At 37.9% G+C, this 12,060-nt stretch overlaps 2 pseudogenes across 3 annotated transcripts; both read right to left on the reverse strand.

Annotated features, from left to right (window-relative positions):
• Positions 1–418: 418 nt before the first annotated feature.
• On the reverse strand, positions 419–3,409 carry LOC143848844 (transmembrane emp24 domain-containing protein p24delta5-like; annotated as a pseudogene). Its single transcript, XR_013235482.1, has 4 exons — positions 3,365–3,409; positions 1,032–1,240; positions 861–937; positions 419–769 (listed from the first exon to the last, which is right to left on the reverse strand). The product of XR_013235482.1 is annotated as a transmembrane emp24 domain-containing protein p24delta5-like (transcript).
• Positions 3,410–3,801: 392 nt separating this feature from the next.
• Positions 3,802–11,356, reverse strand: LOC143848347 (scarecrow-like protein 1 pseudogene; annotated as a pseudogene). Of its 2 annotated transcripts, none has more exons than XR_013235371.1 (2): positions 11,220–11,356; positions 3,802–5,938 (listed from the first exon to the last, which is right to left on the reverse strand). The product of XR_013235371.1 is annotated as a scarecrow-like protein 1 pseudogene, transcript variant X1 (transcript). The 2 variants fall into 2 exon arrangements; XR_013235372.1 differs by lacking the exon at positions 11,220–11,356 and adding an exon at positions 10,768–10,967.
• Positions 11,357–12,060: the final 704 nt, after the last annotated feature.

Consider the following 12,060-nt stretch of genomic DNA (forward strand, 5'->3'; position numbering starts at 1 on the left):
TATTGAATAAGTAGGCCCCACTTGCACGTTTTTCTACACATCTTCTTCCTTTGAAAAATACCCACATGCATCATGTGACTCTCTAACAAATTTCATTATCACCATTGCTTACAATCCCATAATAAGATAAAACATAAACAGGGTATCCTTCAACATTGTAGCCTCTTGAAGATCTAAAAGAAATGGTTGTTCTGATCGCTCTGTAGTATCCCTTAAACAGCTATAAAATTTCAAATAATCTTGCTATATCAGTCCTGAAGTCGATCAACCCATGAATCACCATAATTCAGTCCATATTGGATCTTGAAACCCACAAGAGCGACTGGGTTTATACTTTATACCAAATATTGCAACCATGGCTTCTGCAGTTAGGATATCCGAGTTCTTATTTGGGATTATACGAGAAAATATAATTAACTGAAAGGCATATAATCTCTGAAACTATTTCCACTGCCTACTGTTTTTGAGCTGCACGTAAACAGATGCACAACAATACATGAAGACCCACATGAACATGTGCTCAAAATTTTCCCTACTCAAAAGCTCTGATACAAGAAGATAATGGGTTTTGAAGTTTTAATTTACCATTGAAGATTTCCAACATTGGACATGATAAACTGTAACTTAAATAAGCTTCTTCTTTTGAAAGAATCTCTTCAAGTGCCACAATTGCAAAGCCGAAACCCCTATGCAAACACCCAAAGACATGATGCTGAACCATGCCACTCTAGCATTTGTTAGTTCACTTACTTCACTCATCTCTGCTTCCCTGTATTCAAATATTAGTAGTTATCAAAACCAACAATAGCATAAATGGGAAGTGTGCTAAGTACTTTGAACTACAATAAAAGATATATTACCTGCTCTTGAGATATAATAAATTCTCATGGATGTCCTCTACAGCCCCTTCTAGTTTCCTTAGCTCAAGCTCAACACCCTAAATTACCAGCCAACAATCAAATATAAATTCAGATAAAATCGTGTTCAACACATAAACTTACAGTAAAATAAGCAAGGTGTTAGTGTTTTACCTCAATCTTTTCTTTTCTTGCAACAGAGTCCCAGTCCCTTGCCGCGATTCCAATTTTCAGTCAATGTTGACAGTAACTCCCTCGGTTTGATGGTGGCTATCAATCCAAAAACAAGCAAGGTAGTTGCCAGCCTCACTAGTCGTAAATGCAAACTGGCCTACTGTCTCGTTTTCTTTGTGATGAACTGTGTTTCCATAGGGGGAGGTTACCTGAAAAAGAACATATGCCTCTTGCTATTTTTAAGTACACAGAAAGGATTGCTCACCTCAAATTACCAACTTCAGAAGCTAAATAAACAACTCCTGCTATTTTTTAAGAATTAATAAGGTACTAATCATGGACTACTATAAATTGATACGCACTAACTGACAAGGATTGCCGACAGATTCAGCCTCACAGGTTGGAACTAATAATAACTTTCTCCCACATTAATTCATCACAACATCATCAACATAACTCCTCTGCGCAATCTCTTTACATCTTTACAAGAGTCTTGAGAACAGTCTGTATATCATAAGGGGTGCTTGTTCAAAATCTGGCTAAAACTCACGACATATTAAATGTCCTCTAGGGTGAGCTATCTCACAGATCCACTGTAAGTTCATAAAAGTTAGGTCCCCATGAGGCTATATGGATACTGTGAATCTTGATAGGTGAGATTGTGCTGGAACAGTTGTTGTAACCTTGAGGTTTGTAGGTTTCAATCCCAGTTCGGCTCAACAAACCACTGTTTTAAACTGTTTTCATCGTATGTTACGCCATAAATGGTTATTGGGGGCCGAGCTCGTAACTTGGTTGGAAAGTCATCTGTATGTCAACTTCGAATAAATGGTTTTCTTAGAATGGGTAGGAGATGAAATTCTCGTATCCAGTTCTTAAAGAGGAGTTCCTTTGCTGGGGACATGACCAGTTGATTTATATTAGTAGTGTTTGGACTTAGGGAAATAAATTGTGGACATTTTTTCATGGAAAATATAAAAAAATGCTATGGTATGCAATTTTCCTTGGAAACAGGGAAAATTATCTATATTGGACAAAATTTAAGATTACCAAATGCTGGAAAATTAATTTTTAGACTTCCAAATAGCCCACTAGGCCCTGGATTGCAGGCATTTTTCTGGAAAAATTTGGAAAGGAAAGATATTTCTAGAATTACTTTTGTTCAATACGAAAAAACAAAACTTGAACCTATCCTTCTCAATCTTTCCTAGAGGGAGCTTCAATTTATGATAATGTCCCTCCAAATTAACCATAATCATGTACTTCTTAATCGCGGTAAGGAAAAAAAAATTTCAAGAAAATTTTTTCCATCAGAAATGTTTTTCTTGCAATCCAAACATGGCCTAAGGGTTCACCAACAAACCATTTGGCCCTCCAGAACTCATGGTTGTTCAACAATACTCACGGTTATTATCCCCTTTTCTCTGTCAAGAAAACTATAATAAAGGGGGTGTGCCCATAAAAATGAGGCGGTGTGAAAATAAGCCAAGTGAATATGACCGTATCATTGAATGCCATTAACTTACTTGATTTCGATAAAACAATTTTAAACCAAAAAATTTTATTTGAAATTTATTGGAATCCACTGCAATAGACTCTAAATTTTAGCAAGTTATTGAGAGAATATCAAATTTACGTACGCAATTCAAGTTCATATTCTAATTTGGGGATTCATGAATGGTTTGGACCATCCTTTAGAGCGAACCCTACTGTATTTAAAAAATAAAATAAAAGCATGTACCTTAAAAAAACTCAAATATTGAAAGGGCATGCCTTCGATGTTCCAATATGGGTCAATTTTCTAGTAAATTATTTTTTACTTTTTGGTTGTCAGTGATATAGAGGGTGAGCCTTGGCGCAACAGTAAGATTGTTCCATTGTGACTTGGGTTTGAGTCACGAAAACAGCCTCTTTGAAAAGCAGGGGTAAGGCTGTGTACATCTAACCATCCCCAGACCCCGTAATGGCGGGAGCCTCGTGCATTGGGCCGCCCTTCTTTTTTTTTCGGTTGTTAGTAACCGTGAATCAAAATGATATCAAAGAAAGTCCGATTCGGGAAATCAAACGGGGAGAGAGAACATCATTCCCAAGAAATCAAAGCAAAAAACTACTTTACGAGATTGACAACCAAACGCTACTACCACTATTCTACAATGTAAGTTCCATGTAAATCCAAGGCAGTCTCCCCCCTGTCTATAGTTATACCACTACTCTATGAGGTATAATACCCACAACCAAAGTATGGAAATAAATTAGAATGCTTTGAACAATGAAAGAAGTGCAAATCAAGATTCAATGATACAACTTTATGGTGTTAGGCATCCAATGGTTACCACGGCAGTATACTCAATCATAAATGAAGTACAAAGTGGGGTCATTTCTGCCAATGTGCATTCCGACCTAAACCCATATTTGAGGCACTAAAGCGGGACATGACTTCCAACCCTGGAGTTGGTGCTGACGCAGTCATTTGATAGGCCCTCACATAGATAGGGTGTGCCCAAAAATTCAGCTCCTTAGGATCATCCTAACCCTTCGAACTGTGGAGGTAAAAATGGACAGATTTGTGAAGGTTTTAAACCTGTCCATTTTAACCTCCACAAATCGAAGGGTTGGGATAATCCTATGGAGCTGATTTTTTGGGCACGCCTTATCTATGTGAGGGCCCATCAAGTGAATGGTTTGCATCACCCAAACAATGTGGGCCCCCACTGTATTTTAAGCCGACGGAGTAGATAAGTTAACCACTTGATCGAGTAGATACACTGTAGAGCTTGCTAGGGTTATACATAGTGAAATGCCCAGCCCGACATACAAACTACATAACTCATCTAACACTCATATAAGGTTTCTCTGACATTGTTACATAGTGCTGTAAAGCAAAAAATAAATAAAAATGCACTGTACCTGCAATAAAATTCATCTCCAGGCCGAAGCAACAACCAAGATCTTGTCTTCCCACCCAAAATATAGTGCTCCACTTTCTTCTTTCACCATGTACCTGTCACAATATGTTGTTTTCAGCACTGATCGAATTGCCCCATTTACGTACGTACTCAATGGGCATGCGAAAAACCCTGCCATTGTCATCCTCGCTCTCCATTTTCCTGCCACCTCATATCGCTCGATCCTCTCCGCTCCCTCACATGCCACAATGTTGACTATGTCGCGCGCGAGGCACTGCCTCTCAACATTTACCCTGTCAGGACTCTCTCTAGGGAGGGTTGCATCAAGTGACTCAAACACAGCTGAATAGTAATTGTAGGCCTCCACAAACCTAGGAAAGAATGGGGCAGTGTTTGTGTTAATGTCCTGCTCCACAACTGTCACTAGCTTTGGCTCCAAACTTTTAACCATGCGTAGGAGACGGTCCCTCTGGTTGACTGTTGAGACACTCTCATCGGGCATGTGATGTAGCTGGAAAGCAAAGTTGACAACAAGGGCCTCATTGGCCCGGCAATCTAGCATAGATGGGGTCACGTCCACAGTCTTGGAAGCTAATGCTCGGAACTTGAATGGGACCCCAAGTGATTCTGCGAGATTCTCAAGACGCTGCCCTATGATTTTTAGACCACCGTTTGTACGCTGCACCGACTCTGGATCGTCCACCCCAGTTATCCTTACAAAGGGCGGCTTATCGGGCAGTGTTGAAAGAGCTTGTATGAGTGTAAAGTACTGGCTTCCTTGGTTTATGTCAAAATCTATGATGTGAACTCTCTCTTCTCCTTTGAATGCCTCGGCAATGGCACCGTTGGCTGCCATGAATCCGAATTTGAAACATGGGCAGACCTCGAATAGGATTTGCATAGCTGAGAGCCTGTCAGAAGTTGGTGGTTCTTTGCATTTAAGAGCCTTGTATAGACCATGGCCTGAGGCAGCCATACGAGCAGCAAGGCCTTCGACCATATAGGCAGCAATCCTTTGAGGGGGATCACCTTGGATGGAGACCATTTGTCGGAGTTCGGTTATTAGGGTTGATGCCTCCATCATGTTTCCTTCTGATACCGCGGCCGCACACTCAAAGAGCAACTGTTTAGGAGTAAGAGTTCTCCTTGATATTGGGCTAGAGAGGGGTAATATGGGCATTTCTTTATTGCTGCTGATGCTACTAAGGTTTGAATCTGTGGAGGATGACTCCTTCGGAGAATTGGGAATAAGAAGATTCATGACAGGTTTGGCCCATTCTCCATCAATACTCATACCTAGATCAGAATCAAACATCTCATCATCATTATCATCCAAAAGCACTCTCTCGAGTTCTCGAAGCTTTAACGCGATTTCATCTTCATCATAGTCGAATCCAATATCCAGGCTTCCACTATCTAAGCATTCAGATACAGAGTGAGTCTCATGAGGGGTGTCGTCAAATATTTGGGAATTCGGATGTCTGATTGTGGCGAAAAAGGAGTCATATGGGTTTTGTGCAGTGGTAGATGATCCTGAACTAGTCATCATCTGATAAGAGTGGGGACCTTGATCAAGAAATTCTTCGGAGGAGGAATTGGAATTCTGTTGGTTATAGATCTCATTGTAGTAAGACCGAGATCCATACTTAAACTTCTTTTTATCAGACATAAATATTTGACTAGATATACTGGTGCTGCCGCCATTTCCTTTAAGTGCGTAGAGGTTTGACTCACTGTATGGGGTGGCAGGTGAATCTACAGACATGATGCCCTCTTAAAGTAACTGAATAGTTGCAAAAAGACCGATTTACGTATAATACGATGCAGTACTGGTTCAAGTTCACTAGCACTAAAGGTCATCTAGTTTCCATCAATAATAACTGAATGTGACCACTACCCTGACAGAGCTCTTGCTCTATTTATTATGAAAACACTCCTTGGAAGCATGCAAATCAGCAGTGCTCAATGGAAATCTAAAATCCTTGGATGCCTCCTGAGTACCTGAATGAAGGATAAGAGATGAAAGATAAGAAAGTGTTAACCAGAGTAATTCATTAAAAGTAATATGGCAAATGGTATAATCTGTGTCATACATGTATAATGTGGGAGCATGGTGTGTGATAAATATGTTACCATATCAGCAATACACAGTTGGAAGATTTAGGACAAAAGTGGAATATAGTGGCATGGATTTTCTTACTGCGGAGATGACAATTAGTTCAGGAAATGCGTATGCTTTCAAAGGGACATGTAGAGCTATATAGTGATAATCAAAGTGCAATTAAGTTATCACAAAATTAGTGTTTCAGGCGAAATGAAACACAAAGATTGATTTCCAGTTTTTCAGAGGAGAGTGGTGAAATGACCCCTTTTTGTCTCAAGCAAAAGACCAAGTAGCAGACAACCTTACTAAAGAATTCACAAACGATCATCGTTTGCATTTTTCTGACGAGCTATACATGTTCAGATACCAAGGTCAGCTTGAGGGGAGTGACGGAAAAAACCATGTCACATTTCATTACGGTGCATGCATAATTGTTGTTATGGTGTATTCATTATTAGTAGCAATTCCGTAATTACTTTACTCTTGTCAGTAAATAAGTGAGTGATTAGGATTGTAAGCTGTAACCACTTAATGAATGCAATACAAATCCTATGACCAATTGGACTCTCTCTCTCTCTCTCTCTCTCTCTCTCTCTCTCTCTCTCTCTCTCTCTCTCGTGCTCGCACTTCGTTTTATGATAGTTTTCAGTGTGGGTAGCAACAACCTCTAATGGGAAGGATAAGGTAGTGATTGAAGGGGACTCTTTGAACGTCATCAAATGTCTTAGGGGCCCCAAAGGAATCCCTGGAGATTTGATAGATACTTTGATGAGATTTCAGATTGTATTTTTTGATCTATCCTTCAAAAATGCCTGTCGTTCGGCAAACGAGGTGGCCGCTAGCTTGGCTAAATTGGGGGTCTCGAAAGAATCTTTGGCACATTTGACTCTCTTCCGTCGCGACTTCTTCTGGTTCCTCATGTATTTTTATCTTATGGTTCTTTAATTTCTTGTATCTTGACCATCTCGGACTTCTTTTAATAAAATTGGCGACCATTCAAAAAAAAAAACCCCTCTAAATACCTCCTTGCCCTGGACGAGAGGGGTAAGTGTTGGACGTGGAAACTCTTGCTGATGATAATGTTGATCGCCATTGTCCCTACCCTAGCAGGAGCCACGCCCTTATCCTCTTGCATGGTCACGGCAATTAGATGATCAGGCAGAATAAAAGAACCTTAAAGTTGTCCAGTGACGAGGACTGTGAAGAAGATGGCTTCATAGGTATAGAAGAAGAGGCATCAAGTCCAACATCATGTAATAAAAGAATCTACAACTCTGTTAAATCCTTGAATGTTTGAAGAGAGGTTGTGAACATCTTACATTCAACCCCTAAGCCATTCATAGTATAACAAACCTAATTCCTTTCGTCTAAAGGCTGCTTGATGCCACATATTGATCAAAATATATTCTCTATCTTCAATAATTACTAATGGGTAGAGAAGCTACTTTTTTAATAGTTTTGGATTTTCGCCCGAAGTTATATAATATGGGTTTCAAAATGTTGAGAATAGGAGTATTCAAGAGCCTTCCACAGTTCTCTTATGCATGGTTTTAAATTTCCACCAAAACCGGCAAGAAAAAACCAAAATGTTTCAATTTTCATCCCCACCAAAACACGTACCGAAACCAAAACCGTCGGTTTTTTTTTAATGGCAAACCAAAACTGTCAGTTATTCTGTATAAATATTTATATTATTTTCCCACATCAACATATTTGATGTAGGATAATCAAATCAAACCACCACACGATTGCAATCACTAGAACGACAAAAGCAAAGGCGCAAAGGAGAGGAACAATAAAGTTAATTAGGGTTATTACAGTGAAATAATTAGAAACCCAAGGCTGACATTCATATGCACTCCAAAAGCTGCAGAAGATGGTTATATAAAATCAATATAAGGTCTAGCACATTCTAAACATTCCTAGAAACTTTCTAAACTATTTCTCTCTTTAAATATTCTAAAAGTAACCCCATACCTTTCTATTAACTATCCTACGAGATTGTCTTCTGAACAAAGTATTGTGGAAACCCCTTAAAATGAATGCAATATTTGAACTCCACACCTTTTTGCTATGCTACCCCAATACCTTTGTAGGATAAACTTATCATGTCTGACACGATACGATACTTGTACCAGATCCTTTGTGGATACTTTTGTTGGTCAGATAACTATCATCTTTCAGACATACATCACAATCTTCTAATTAAATATCATGTTTTTTGCATGTTATTGTCGCATAGTTACAATTATAATTTTGTCTATGTGAGCCGTAGAAATGTTACTTCAAATTTATTATTAATTTCATCTTCCAAGCTAAATCTAGTTAAGTTTTATAATATTTTAGTTATACATGTCCTATGTCTCGTCCTGTCTCTTGTCTCATGGTATGGATACGTACATTCGTATCCAGGTCCTAGATTTTGGAAGATGCCAAGTCGTATCTCTGTTCCCATATCCATGTTTGTATCAATATCCGTATCTGTATATAGATATCATAGTCGCTTTTCACAATTCGTCCATATATGTAATTAAAACTTTTTATTCATAGGTACCATTCAAAAACAAAAACTTTTTATTCACAGGTATCTAGAAGATCATATCATCTTCCCTGTGAAAGTTCATAGGATCATTGTGAAAAACACGTTCAAAAGCCCTTCTTCTTTAAGAAATCCGTTCAAAATAATTTGGTTCATGCAATCCATAATTCTCAATGTCGAACATAACCATAAAAAAGAATAATGGGGTTCCATCAGTACCTACTCTTCATCCAAAACAGTTCTTCATACCATCATCATAAATTGGCACATCAAAATTTCTTGTGCATCCTTCAATCGAACATGATATTCATCAGAATCGGTCCCTCCATAAATTTTTGAATCATTCGTCTCATCTTTAGGACACTCACTGTAGTCCATACCATCAATGCTTTCCGACAATTCCTTAAAGTTTTCTTGATTTTTAATCTTTAAATGACCATTGAATCTCTTCTCCAGCCCCCCACACTTCAGAACCTCATCGTCCCCTATGTGATTGTGAAAGGATTTTCTTCTTTTTCAACTAGAAGTCTTCAACTTCCCTCTCAGTTGAGTTGGGTAGTGGGTTGTGCATCTACTGGTAGGTTGGTAAACAGATCCTAGTTATTTCAATTCCCAACACCTTCATCAAGAGGGTACTTAGGTTGTCCAACTCCTACTCACTGAATGAACTGTTCCAGCAATATTTTGGCCTCCATTGGAACACTTCGGCCTACCCTTTGTTATTGCACCAGATCCATGACCTCAATTCCTCAAAGCCATAGTAACTAAAAGCAATTTCCAGATATCAAAACTTGGTCTAACACAAAAATAGCATATAATTGCAGTCTCCACAGAACATAAAAAAGGGTTACAGGAGAGGAACAATAGTGCTAATTTGGACTGCATCTATTGAAAAGTTAAACATCCTAAAGCTGAAATTTTCAAGCACTCCTAAAGTCCTAATTACTTCCATTACTAGACTGACACACCCTAGACATTTAAATGCTGAATCCTCACCTAAAGATCTTTGAACTCCTCAATATAAAATGGGCCCACCATTTTCAAGAGGAAAATAAAGGGGTTTTGGGGAGACATAACTTATTAATTTTGGTGATTTCAGGATATTTTAGTCATACTCCCTGCAGTTTTAGGGATGTATTAAGTGACTTTTGTGCCCCATAGTTGTGTATTGTGAATAAAGTTTTTGGGGTATGAAGTTGTAAATTTAAAATTAGAAAGTTTAAGTGGCATGTAGAGTGTCTTTTGGGTCAAATTAGGTCTCCTAGAGTGTAGTCATTTCTAACTTTAAAACACTTCACTCATAAAACAAGCTAGATTCCCCTGTGAAATAAACTATAAACTTCCTAAAGTTAAAACAGTCACACCAATAAAAAAAATGATGACCTTTTTACAACCCAAGTAAGATGTTATGGAAGTTCAAATGAAAATCCCCACACTCCATGACAATTGCAACCCTTTTCTTTTCCTGTTTCAAGGCTCTCCTTCCCCAATTTATGGTTTGAAGGAGTAATGGATATGCGTTGGATATGCAACATAGGTCTTGTTGCCAAAACCGGTTTGAAATAACTATGGAAATTGATAGGTCATACTTTGTGATGTGAATTTACCAACAATTCACACACTAACACGATTGTGATTCAAGATGAGTAAAACCACCATTAAAGTATTAAGAAAAAATAGTATTCACAACATTCATCCAAGAGCCATAGTTGCACGGGCAATTTATGGTATCAAATCAATTTCAATATCTTAGAATGGTTAGCAAGATCATTGTATTATAGGGACTTTCCTATCAGGGATTAAGTTTTCAAAACAGTGTATTACCAAGTAAAAATCAAAAGAGAAGTTCAAATTAAATGAATTATAGAAGCAGTAACTACTAATTCGCAGTGATGCATCCAATATATACATCAGACATTTAAAAAGTCTCTAAAACAACATCTTAACCAAACAAATCCGATAAAACTCAAGGTCTTCTTTATCATATGAAACTTTTCTACCTATCAACACTTTATGGAGATCTAAGAGCAAAAATTAAAAAAAAACTCATGAACTGGCAATCTCGGCAAAAATAAAAAAGAGCCCAAAATCAAACAGATCAGCAAAGACTAACACAATCACGTACCATTCAAAAAGATTAAAGAGATCCATCCCAACCAAATAAAAATAAAATGAAATGAAACATACCCATTAACGAACTGATACAGATAATCTGCTAAAGTAGGCCAACATCAAAATAAATGGATCTGGATCATATGACCAGAGTCACATCCTCAAAATGCAGAAATAACCAGATGAGAAAATCCAAAGAAAGGGCTTAAAGAAAACAAAATAGGAAAAAAGATCTGTTTTTGATAAGCAAAAATGACATTTTAGGGCAGGTCTTTCTCTAAAATAATGCAAATTATGGGCTTTGATTTGGTGCAAAGACAACAAAGGAATAGAGACAATAAAGAAGATAGAAAACAGAAAAAGGAAGAAAGTAGGAACACACAGAGATCCTGAATCCAAAAATGAAAAGGAATTGCTTTTTCTAATAGGCAACAAGTTACCCAATTCAATATTCTAGAAATAGAGACTTCAAAATCAGAAGATTAAAACTTGCCTACTTTGAGAATTTGATAGTACGAGAAATTCACCTTTTTTATCAGGTCAGAAGCTTCCAGTTTCCACATTGAGCAACTTTTCTCTCTTCTTCTCTGTTTTTTCACTTTCATTTCTGTGGGTTGACGTTTGGGATATTTGTAATAAAGTAAGGGTTCTGATATTGGCACTACCATGCTTTGATTATTACCCTAGATCACTTTGTCTTTTCCTTCTGCTGCCTTCTTAGAGTTTTTTTTTTAATAAAAATCCCCCTTATTCATATTTATATTGATCTCTATGATCATAGAGGGGCTGCCTTTATCCAAACCATTCAATTGCTGGGCCACAGCGTAAATAGGTTGTAGTGTAAAAATAACCTTCATAAGATGTTCTGAATCTTTTTATCTAGGGATTTGCTAGGGTCCATCGCAAAAGGCTTTCCGCGGCTGGTCTGTCCCGTTGTCTCCATTCACGAGGTGGCAAAATGCGTTTTGCGATGGACGCTGGCAATTCCCTATCTATGTAGGCTTCCATAATGTGCAGTCCCTCTACAAATTGGAGGGCTAGGATCATCATATGGAAATGATTTTTGGGGACAACTTATTTACGCTGTGGTCCAACAAATGAACGGTTTGGATCATCCTATGAAGTGGTCTCCATTGTACCTTTTTGAAAAATACTGAACTTTATACCCACACACCATATAAAATTTGTGTAAATAGAATAAAAGGCGTATTGAAATTAGCAAGATTATATTGGTGTTCCATTGTTTTGATAATGGCACTCCTCACTTTTACTTGAACACTTTCATGGGTTGTTGATAGCGTTTCGCGAATTGTAAGTTGTATTAACTAGGGTTGCAACTTGGGTCTGGTTTTCCATAACTCGCACCTT

Source organism: Tasmannia lanceolata, unplaced genomic scaffold (genome assembly GCF_043159265.1).
Source record: "Tasmannia lanceolata isolate RefF3 unplaced genomic scaffold, GAP_Taslan_0.1 ptg000016l, whole genome shotgun sequence".
NCBI lineage: Eukaryota > Viridiplantae > Streptophyta > Magnoliopsida > Canellales > Winteraceae > Tasmannia > Tasmannia lanceolata.